Here is a 9,810-nt window from a genome sequence, read left to right as displayed (position 1 = left end):
CTCCAAAGCGCACGCGCACCCGAGGCCCCTCCCGCGCCCACCGGGCACACGCCCACCCGCTGCTCGAACTGCCCAGCCCTCCCAGCAGCCCCCAGCTGGTCGCCTCCCGACGTGCGCACGCGCGCCGCTCCTCAGCTTCAAGCCTACTCCCGCCCCTTCGCCCGCTGGGTGCAACCGCGAGAACCCCCGGCTGGTCTCCGCGCGCTTCCCCCTGGTCCTCCCGCCCCCTTCCCCGCTGCCGTCCAATCAGATCGGGCGAGGGGCGCGGAGCGCTAGGAACGTGTAGTCGGCTGCCCTGCGGCCCTACTGCCAACGCCTGCGGCCCTGCGAAACTTCAGTTCCGCCACTGAATAACGGTCGCTGTGAATTCCGAACCTTCGCCCTAGGGAATATGGGACGGTTGCCAGTTTCTCCAGTCCTTCGCCCGGGGCCTCGACGTCCCCTTACCTGCTTTCCCTCAGGAGAGTGAATGAGCTGGGCCTGCTCTCAGCCGTTCACCTTGGGGCTCCCTGTGAGCCTCTATTTACTCTACAGGTGACGGGGGACAGAGACGCTGCTCGTTTATTATTTTTTGTTGTTGAGAAACATTGCTCATTTATTATTGTCACTATTTTTGTTATTTTTATTTGAAATCTCCTCTGCCCCTATTATTGATCATGAGAGAACTCGGCTTCGCCGCGGTCACCCACCACCTACCGCATTGCCGAGGGCTCGCCAGAAGCTGGAAATTGGCAGGAGAGAGTGGGTGTTCAGTAATGAAGAGAGAAAAGTGAAAGTGAAGTCGCTCAGTCGTGTCCGACTCTGTGACCCCATGGACTGTAGTCTACCAGGCTTCTCCGTTCATGAGATTTTCCAGCGGGATTTTCCAGGCAAGAATACTGGGAGTGGGTTGCCATTTCCTTCTGCAGGAGATCTTCCCAACCCAGGGATTGAACACCCTGGTCTCCCGCATTGTAGGCGGGCGCTTTACCGGCTGAGCCACCAGGGAAGTGAGTTGAAAATTAGAACACTCCGGCTTCGCGCCCCTCTCTCGCCACCTGCCACCTGGCGCGGCGCCCCTTGAGGTCTCCCGGCTCTGGCTGAGGCCCTGCTCGCTGTTCTGGAAGGTGTTGAGGGTAGCAGTGAGAGGACAGAGTCTGCACCTAAGCTCCTGATCAGGTGAGGCGTCTCTGCGCTGCACAGTGAGGGTCGTGACATCCACCGCACGGGTGGTTATCAGGAGGAAAGGGTACCGAACTGGATAAACGGTATCTATTTAACTTTTCCTTTCCTCTTTCCACACCTATGTAATGATGATGACAGTAAGTCCATCAGGGGTTTTTCGAGAGAGAAAAGAGATGGTGGATGTGAAAGGGGTTTATAAACTGAATTCCTGTCTAGGTACAAAATCTTTTCAGTTTGGTTAGCAAGACAAAAAAAATACACTAATGTGTGTTTCAGTTCAGTTCAGTCACTCAGTCACATACAACACTTTGCGACCCCATGGACTGCAGCATACCAGGCTTCCCTGTCCATCACCAACTCCCGGAGCTTGCTCAAACTCATGTCCTTCGAGTGGGTGATGCCATCCAACCATCTCATTCTCTGTTGTCCCCTTCTCCTCCTGCCTTCAATCATTCCCAGCATCGGGATCTTTTCCACTGAGTCAGTTCTTTGCATCAGGTGGCCAAAGTATTGGAGCTTCAGCATTAGTTCTTCCAATGAATATTCAGGACTGATTTCCTTTAGTATTGACTGGTGTAATCTCCTCGCAGTCCAAGCTCTGAAGAGTCTTCTCCAGCACCACAATTTGAAAGCATCAATGTGTGTCTAAGAAATACCTAAATAACCTCACAAAATGTTTCTTTGAATACAAAATAATCAACTGGATCATCAAAAAAGCAAGAGAGTTCCAGGAAAACATCTATTTCTCCTTTATTGACTATGCCAAAGCCTTTGACTGTGTGGATCACAATAACTCTGGAAAATTCTGAAAGAGATAGGAATACCAGACCACCTGACCTGCCTCTTGAGAAACCTGTATGCAGGTCAGGAAGCAAAAGTTAGAACTGCACGTGGAACAACACACTGGTTCCAAATAGGCAAAGGAGTACGTCAAGGCTGTGTATTGTCACCCTGCTTATTTAACTTATATGCAGAGTACATCATGAGAAATGCTGGGCTGGAGGAAGCACAAGCTGAAATCAAGATTGCTGGGAGAAATATCAATAACCTCAGATATGCAGATGACACCACCCTTATGGCAGAAAGTGAAGAACTAAAGAGCCTCTTGATGAAAGTGAAAGAGGAGAGTGAAAAAGTTGGCTTAAAGCTCAACATTCAGAAAACTAAGATCATGGCATCCAGTATCACTTCATGGCAAATAGATGGGGAAACAGTGAAACCAGTGGCTGACTTTATCATTCTGGGCTCCAAAATCACTGCAGATGGTGATTGCAGCCATGAAATTAAAAGACGCTTACTCCTTGGAAGGAAAGTTATGACCAACCTAGATAGCATATTGAAAAGCAGAGACATTACTTTGCCAAGAAAGGTCCATCTAGTCAAGGCTATGGTTTTTCCAGTGGTCATGTATGGATGTGAGAGTTGGACTGTGAAGAAAGCTGAGCGCCGAAGAATTGATGCTTTTGAACTGTGGTGTTGGAGAAGACTCTTGAGAGTCCCTTGGACTGCAAGGAGATCCAACCAGTCCATCCTAAAGGAGATCAGTCTTGGGTGTTCATTGGAAGGACTGATGTTGAAGCTGAAACTCCAATACTTTGGCCACCTGATTCGAAGAACTGACTCATTGGAAAAGACCCTGATGCTGGGAATGATTGAAGGCAGGAGGAGAAAGAGACGACAGAGGATGAGACAGTTGGATGGCATCACCGACTCAATGGACATGGGTTGGGTGGACTCCGGGAGTTGGTGATGGACAGGGAATCCAACCTGGCATGATGCAGTTCATGGGGTCGCAAAGAATCGGACACGACTGAGCGACTGAACTGAACTGAATAACCTCACAAAATGTTTTTTTGAATACAAAATAATCAGGGTGGTGTGACTGAATGATAACTATTGACAAGGCCCAGAAAAGGACATGCTAACATAGGAAAGCATCCTGGAAGAAGCTACCTTTGAGCCATGTCTTATAGTGGATCAAACATAATTTATGGGTTCAGCCTAATCATTGATTTTTTTTCAAAACAATGACTTAGATCCAGTTAGACCATTGTTGTGACACTATCAAGATATTTTAGTTTTCCAGATGTTAAAGGAGAAATGAGATAATCTGGTCACTTTAAAACATGATCTGGATGGTTAGCAGGATCTATGCATTGTTGTGTTTGGCCATCATGTGACAAGATACAAAGCAACTCTGTTTTCTTGTTATGACAGAAACCACTTACTATGTGACCTTTCCAGTGTGAATGCCAGGAAGACTTTCCTGGCACAGTAACCTGGACTATTCTTGGTTTTTCTGCCCCAATCCTTCTTAAGCTTTTCTCTGATATAATAATGACAACTGAGACTTATTTTAGGCTTCCCTGGTGGCTGAGACAGTGAAAAATCTGCCTGCAATGCAGGAGACCCAGGTTTGATCCCTGGGTTGGGAAGATCTCCTAGAGGAGGAAATGGTAACCTGCTCTAGTATTGTTGCCTGGAGAATTCCATGGATGCGGTCGCACAGAGTTGGACATGACTGAGTGACAAACACTTTTGCTTCACTTTCAAGACTTATTTAATGTAATTTCTGACATGCACCCCCAACATTCCAATGAGGCAAGAACTATTATTATCCCCATGTTCATATTAGGATATTGAGGCATAAAGAACTTAGATAATTTACCCAAGGGCCCACAGCTAGTGAAAGGCAGACTGTAATAAAACATGATTTTTTCTGACTTTAGGACCTAAGTTCTTAGCCATGAAAGAGAAAGACGGTTCCTGATGTCAAGTAGCTGGTCTGATGCTATCACCTAGGTCTTGGAGTTGCTAGCAGTTGACCTGGCACAACTGGGCTCTGGTATATTCTGTTGTATATAAACTGTTTCAAAGAACATCAACATCAGAAAAATCCATTTCACGAGTGTGATGGATCAGGACAAAAATAAGACTACTCCATAATCATGTCTGAACACAGACAAAAACACAAACATCTAAGCCATCAAATGGAAGACACAAACTAAAAACAATCAGATTAGTATGTGACTATTCTTTATCAGTTTTATCCTCGTTCTAGTCTTCATTTTTCTACATAAGATTTATTAAGATACCCAATTATAGAATTAGCCCTGCTTCCTGACAGCATCCACTTTAGAGAAGAGTTCCTCAAATCACCCAACAAACCCAAATCTTAACATAGGTAATTTCTAACACTCTTATTGAGATACCTCATGGTTACCATAGTTTATGTTCTCCCTTGTTGCAGTAATAAACTTAGCTTGCTCAGCCACATGTGTGTTCATGGTGATCTTTTGCTAAAGAGCTTTGACAGTTCTTTCTGGGTTGTCATATACCATACATGTATAATATATGGAGTGGAAGGCATACTGCCTTGCTATTTCTTACCAGTCAAAGAAATTGGGGACTTCCCTCCCATCTCCAGCCATAGTTATCTTCCTTTTAGTAGATTCTACATAGATTCTGTGCTAATAGAACTTTATCAAAAGATAGTCAAAAGAGACAAATGGTACTGGAATAATTGGACATCATTTTGCAAGAAAAAAGAATTTCAACATGTCAACCTATGCCTTGCACCACGTGCAAAATAACTCAAAATAGATTATAAATTTGAGTATAAAATTATAAAATTTTTAGAAGAAAACAAGAAGTCTGCCATCTCTGGCTAGGCAAAAATTTTCCCAGCTACAACACCCAAAGCACAATCCATAAAAGAAAAAAAATTTTTTTTATTTATGAAAGCTTCTGTTCTTTCACCAACCCTTAGTAAAATGCAAGGACAAGCAGCAAACCAGGAGAAAATATTTGCAAAACATGTATCTGACAAATGACTGTATCCGGACTGTATGAAGAACTACAATTTGGTAAAAGGCAAGAAGTCAATTTTCAAAATATTAGTATAACCGAACAATCAACAAGAAATGACACTCAACGTTGTTAGTCATTGGAGAAATGCATATCAAAACCATAAAAAGTATCACTACTTAAAAATAATTCCAAGTGCTGTTGAGCATGTAGAGCAACTAGAATTCCCAGACTTTATTGGTGGGAATACAAAGTGATACACTCGGGAAACAGTTCGGCAGTTTCTTACAAAGTTAAATATACATTACCATATGACCCAGCAATCCCATGCCTAGATATTTACCCAAGGGAAATAAAAACATGTTCACACAAAAACTTGGACACATGCTATATAATAGCCCCAAACTGGAAACAATCTTAAGTGCCCTTTAGTTGGTGACTAGATAAGCAAATTGTGGTACATATATACAATGGAAACTACTCAGCAATAAAAGGAACCAACTATTGATAACACAACCTAAATGAGCTTAGGTGTGTTATTCTAAGAGAGATGTAGACTCAAAAAAGTCTACGTATTGCTTGCATTTATATGAAATTCTGGAAAAGCCAAAATTACTGGGGGGATAAACATATCTGTCATTGCCTGTGAGTTGGGAGGGGTTGATTGCAGAGGGGCTTGGAATTTTGTGGGGTGATGGAACAGTTCCATATCTTGAAGTGTGATGTGGGTTACACAATGTGTGCATCTTTCAAAACACAGAACCATGTACTAAAAAAGAGCAGTTGTATTCTATGTAAAATTATATTTCAGTAAACTTGACTTTAAAAAGGAAAGATGTTGAAAGGGGGAAAAGGTTGGGATGAGGCAGGGCTGCCCAGTACCATGAATATGAAGACATTAACAGAGTATCTCACCAGATATTAAATTCTAAATAAATCAGATAAATTATTAATAGGTAATCTACCTTATTAAAAAAACCTATTCTTTTTTGTAGAGTAACAGAATTCATAGTACACTGAATTTTTTTTTTTTTTTACAATTGAGGAACTACTTGATTTATAGTAGAATAACAAAACTGAAGTTGAAAATCACTGCCAACTTATGATCAATCATAGATGATTACAAAGCATCTCTGGAACTGTGGGAAAATAAAATTGCATTTCAAAAACTCTAATTTACAGTTTTTCAGGAACACGTTTATGGTACAAATGAGGTTCCTGTACTGTACTGTAGAGGTAAGGGCATTTGAGAGCAGGAAGTAACCAACAGGGGTGAGCAATTAGACAAAAATGTAACAGCAAATTGAGCATCTTCAAACTGAGGTTATAATTACTGAAATTACCATGAAGTGCTATCTTTTAGGAACATAAATAGCTGCTCTGCTTTAGACCTCTGAAAAGGGGATGAGAATGAGAAGGAATAAACTAGAATGATTTAAAATGTGCAAATACACTTTGTAACCCCATCATGTGATTTAGAGATCTAGCAGAGCTACAGGTGGATTAATTTGAGATTAATTTCATAGTTCATGCTAATAATCTTGGTTCAACTACCGGAAGTCTGTAAAAATCTTTGCTGCAGTAGTGAGACTTCTCTCTGGCTAGTAGAAACAAACAGTCATCCTGGGCTCACCCATCAGTTCTCAGAAGGCCTGCTTTTGATGGAACTTCTAATTTCATATTTCTCTAGTGGCAGTGGTGGCCAGAGACTTCATTCTGCTTAAGTGCTCCAGGCTCCTAAGAGGCCCTTAGTGAAGACTGCATAGTACTTGGAAACCTTCCAATTTCACTTAGAGAGTTCAATCTTACTCATTGTTCTCTGCTGCTGCGTGCATGCTCCATCGTGTCCGTCTCTGTGATCCCATGGACTGTAGCCCACCAGGCTCCTCTGTCTATGGAATTTTCCAGGCAAGAATACTATAGTGGGTTGCCATTTCCTACTGCAAGGGATCTTCCCAACCCAGGTATCAAACCCATGTTCCCTGGGTGAGTACAAAATTTCATCAGACATGCCATAAAACTGTCTCTCTACTTAAAGGATCTCAATGATTAACCCAGGTTGGTTTATCTACCAACTCTTCCAGCATCAGTAGCTACTGTTGTCTTTGTTATCCTGAAATTTCTTATGACTTTTCCAAGGTAACTTTTTCCTGGTGAAGTAAAGCTTTGGGGTATAGGATGTCTTTGGGGTCAATCAGTTGCACTTCCATATTTTTCACACAGCCATCTTTAATTTGGCTAGCATCTAGACTAGATGCTAGACTTCCCTAGAATCTCTTTCTCCCGCTCAGCCACAGTGGCTTCCCTCCTCTCCCCCATTTTTTAACCTTGAGTTCAAGTTCATCTTTGGCATTAGTTCTGTTTCCAGCTCTGCAATTCTTTCCAAGTCTTTTAACCTGTACCTGTGACAGAGAGTCTATAACTGTTGAAAGATTCTCTCTTATCCTTTCTGTCAATTGCTAAGTTAAGTCTCCTTTTCTTCTTTCAGCCATTGAAGATATGTCTGGCTCATCTCTCCTTGTGACTTAAGAGTTTTCTCAGGCCCAGTGTGGTCTGCATTTTTGCATTTCCTCCTCTAAGCCCTTAGTGGCCAAAAGAGGCAGTACAGGCTACAGTGTGTACAGTAAGGGTGATATTCTCTCTTCCCAGTAGTTTCCAAAAGGAGGGACTTCAGTTATGAAAGATAAACAACCAATTTTAATAAAATTCATGGTTTGAATAATGGAAAATTCCATTATTCATGGAGTAATTTGGGTGCTTTAACAGACTATGCTATTTTGTGATCTTAATGAGGAACCATTTTATAGGAGGCAATTGGCTTATAGAAAAGGATGATATTATTGTAAAAAGGAGGAATCCATTTACGCTAGAGTCAAAAGAGAGGTGAAATTGGGAGGATAACTAGAGACATCTCACTGAAGACAAGGGCACTAAAGGCAATAAGACCTCACGATAGCCTATAACCATGAAATGGTAGGCGTCCCATGATCAAGGAAACTACCCTCTGCTTTTCTTAGTCTCACTTCTAGCTCTTTTGAGAATTCTCTCTCATTCCTACTCTCATCTTTCCATATCCCTTACCAGACCGGCTTCAAACCATCTTTCCTGCTAAAATGATTGGGAGACAAGTCTATGTGCCTGGGGAAAATAACCTAAATACCCCAGTTTGAATCTGGCTTCTACCCCTGGTTCTATATTCTAGAGTGGTAGAATACTAAATACCCAAAAACCTGATTCTGCTACAGGCCCTGCTCATCCTATGGGCTATTTGACTGTCTGGTTTCTGTTTCAGTAGTCTCCCTCATCACTTGAGGGAACTGTAGCCTTTATTTCTTGTAGCCAGGAGAATCTAAGCAAAACACTGAGCATTTCTTACACACTATTCATGTGTCTAACACTAGAAGATAGATGATATAAATCTTATTCTTTAAGGGGTTTACACTATTGAGAAAGACATGGACAGTAAGTGTTTATATATCATTGAAAGATAATATATATCATGTCATCTAGTCACTCAAGTTCATCTTTGGCATTAGTTCTGTTTCCAGCTCTGCAATTCTCTCCAGAGAATTGTGTCCAACCCTTTGAGACCGCATGGTCCACCAGGATCCTCTGTCCATGGGATTCTCCAGGCAAGAATACTGGAGTGGGTTGCCAGTTCATTCTCCAGGGGATCTTCCCAACCCAGGAATCGTACCCAGGTCTCCCACATTGCAGGCAGATTCTTTACCTTCTGAGCATCAAGGAAGCCCCTGGCAAGCCCCTATGGTAATAAAATGAGTACTAAATGAATGCAGAAAAGATAAATATGAAAGTAGGCTGCAGAAAAGATAAATATGAAAGTAGGCTGCAGAAACCTTCTGGGACGGGAAAGGGAGAGGAAGTTATCTTTTAAATAATTATTAAGTACCTACTTTTACTAGAACTTGAGCTGGATATTTATACATAGGCAGAGTAGAATGATTACTGTTTTCCATGTACATCTAGTATAGATGTTAGACCCATGGAAGGCACTAATAAAAAGCATAGAATGATAGCATAGCTCACCAAGCATAAGCCTTTTCAATGGTAAAGAGTTAATGGGAAATTCCCTGGTGGTCCAGTGGTTAGGACTCAGTGCTTTCACTGCCATTGCCTGGGTTCAGCCTTTGGTTTGGTGTGGCATGGCCAAAAAATAAAAGAGAAAGAGAGATAAATGGGGATAAGAGAAGATGGGCAAAGTGGAGCTTTAAAAAAAAAAAAAAAAGTAGAATCCAAAGTTGAACCATAGGGTCTTTATTGTCTAGAATAGTCAGATTGAAAGAGCATGTATGTTTACCATGAGATGGGAGACATAGCATGTAAACTTTTTTCACATGACCCCAGAACATAGTAGAGTTTGCCTGGGATTTGTGTGCACTACAATCAGAACCTCTCAGTTTGGTGTTTGGGAACAGTTGTGCAACTATGGTTTAGGCTGTGCTGTATGCATTCTAAGGTGTATGATCCCTTTTATGGAGGTAAATAAAAAGCCTGAGGGTATCTATTAGTAGCATCCTAAATCAAGTTCTCTGTAACCCAGGTAGGTGGATTTCTCTTTACATAAAATTCTGATACCAAACAATATGCAAAGGCAAATGAGTTCTTGGAGAGAAAATCCTGTTTTAGGGCAACTTTAAAAATCTGTCCCTTATACTCTCCTTGAATGTGAGGGAAATAGCCATATATCTTTCACCAAAGTGTAGAGGAGCCAACATTAATCACTTTCTAGATCTAAAACTGCCAAGAAAAAACTTTTCATTGGTAACTGCTTGACCTACTTTCCATCCTTGATTTGAGGGCACATTCTTACATAGGGTC

This window comes from Bos javanicus, chromosome 5, assembly GCF_032452875.1.
Source record: "Bos javanicus breed banteng chromosome 5, ARS-OSU_banteng_1.0, whole genome shotgun sequence".
NCBI classification, from domain to species: domain Eukaryota; kingdom Metazoa; phylum Chordata; class Mammalia; order Artiodactyla; family Bovidae; genus Bos; species Bos javanicus.
The sequence above is the reverse complement of the archived record's forward strand: the minus strand, read 5'-3'. Positions refer to the sequence as shown.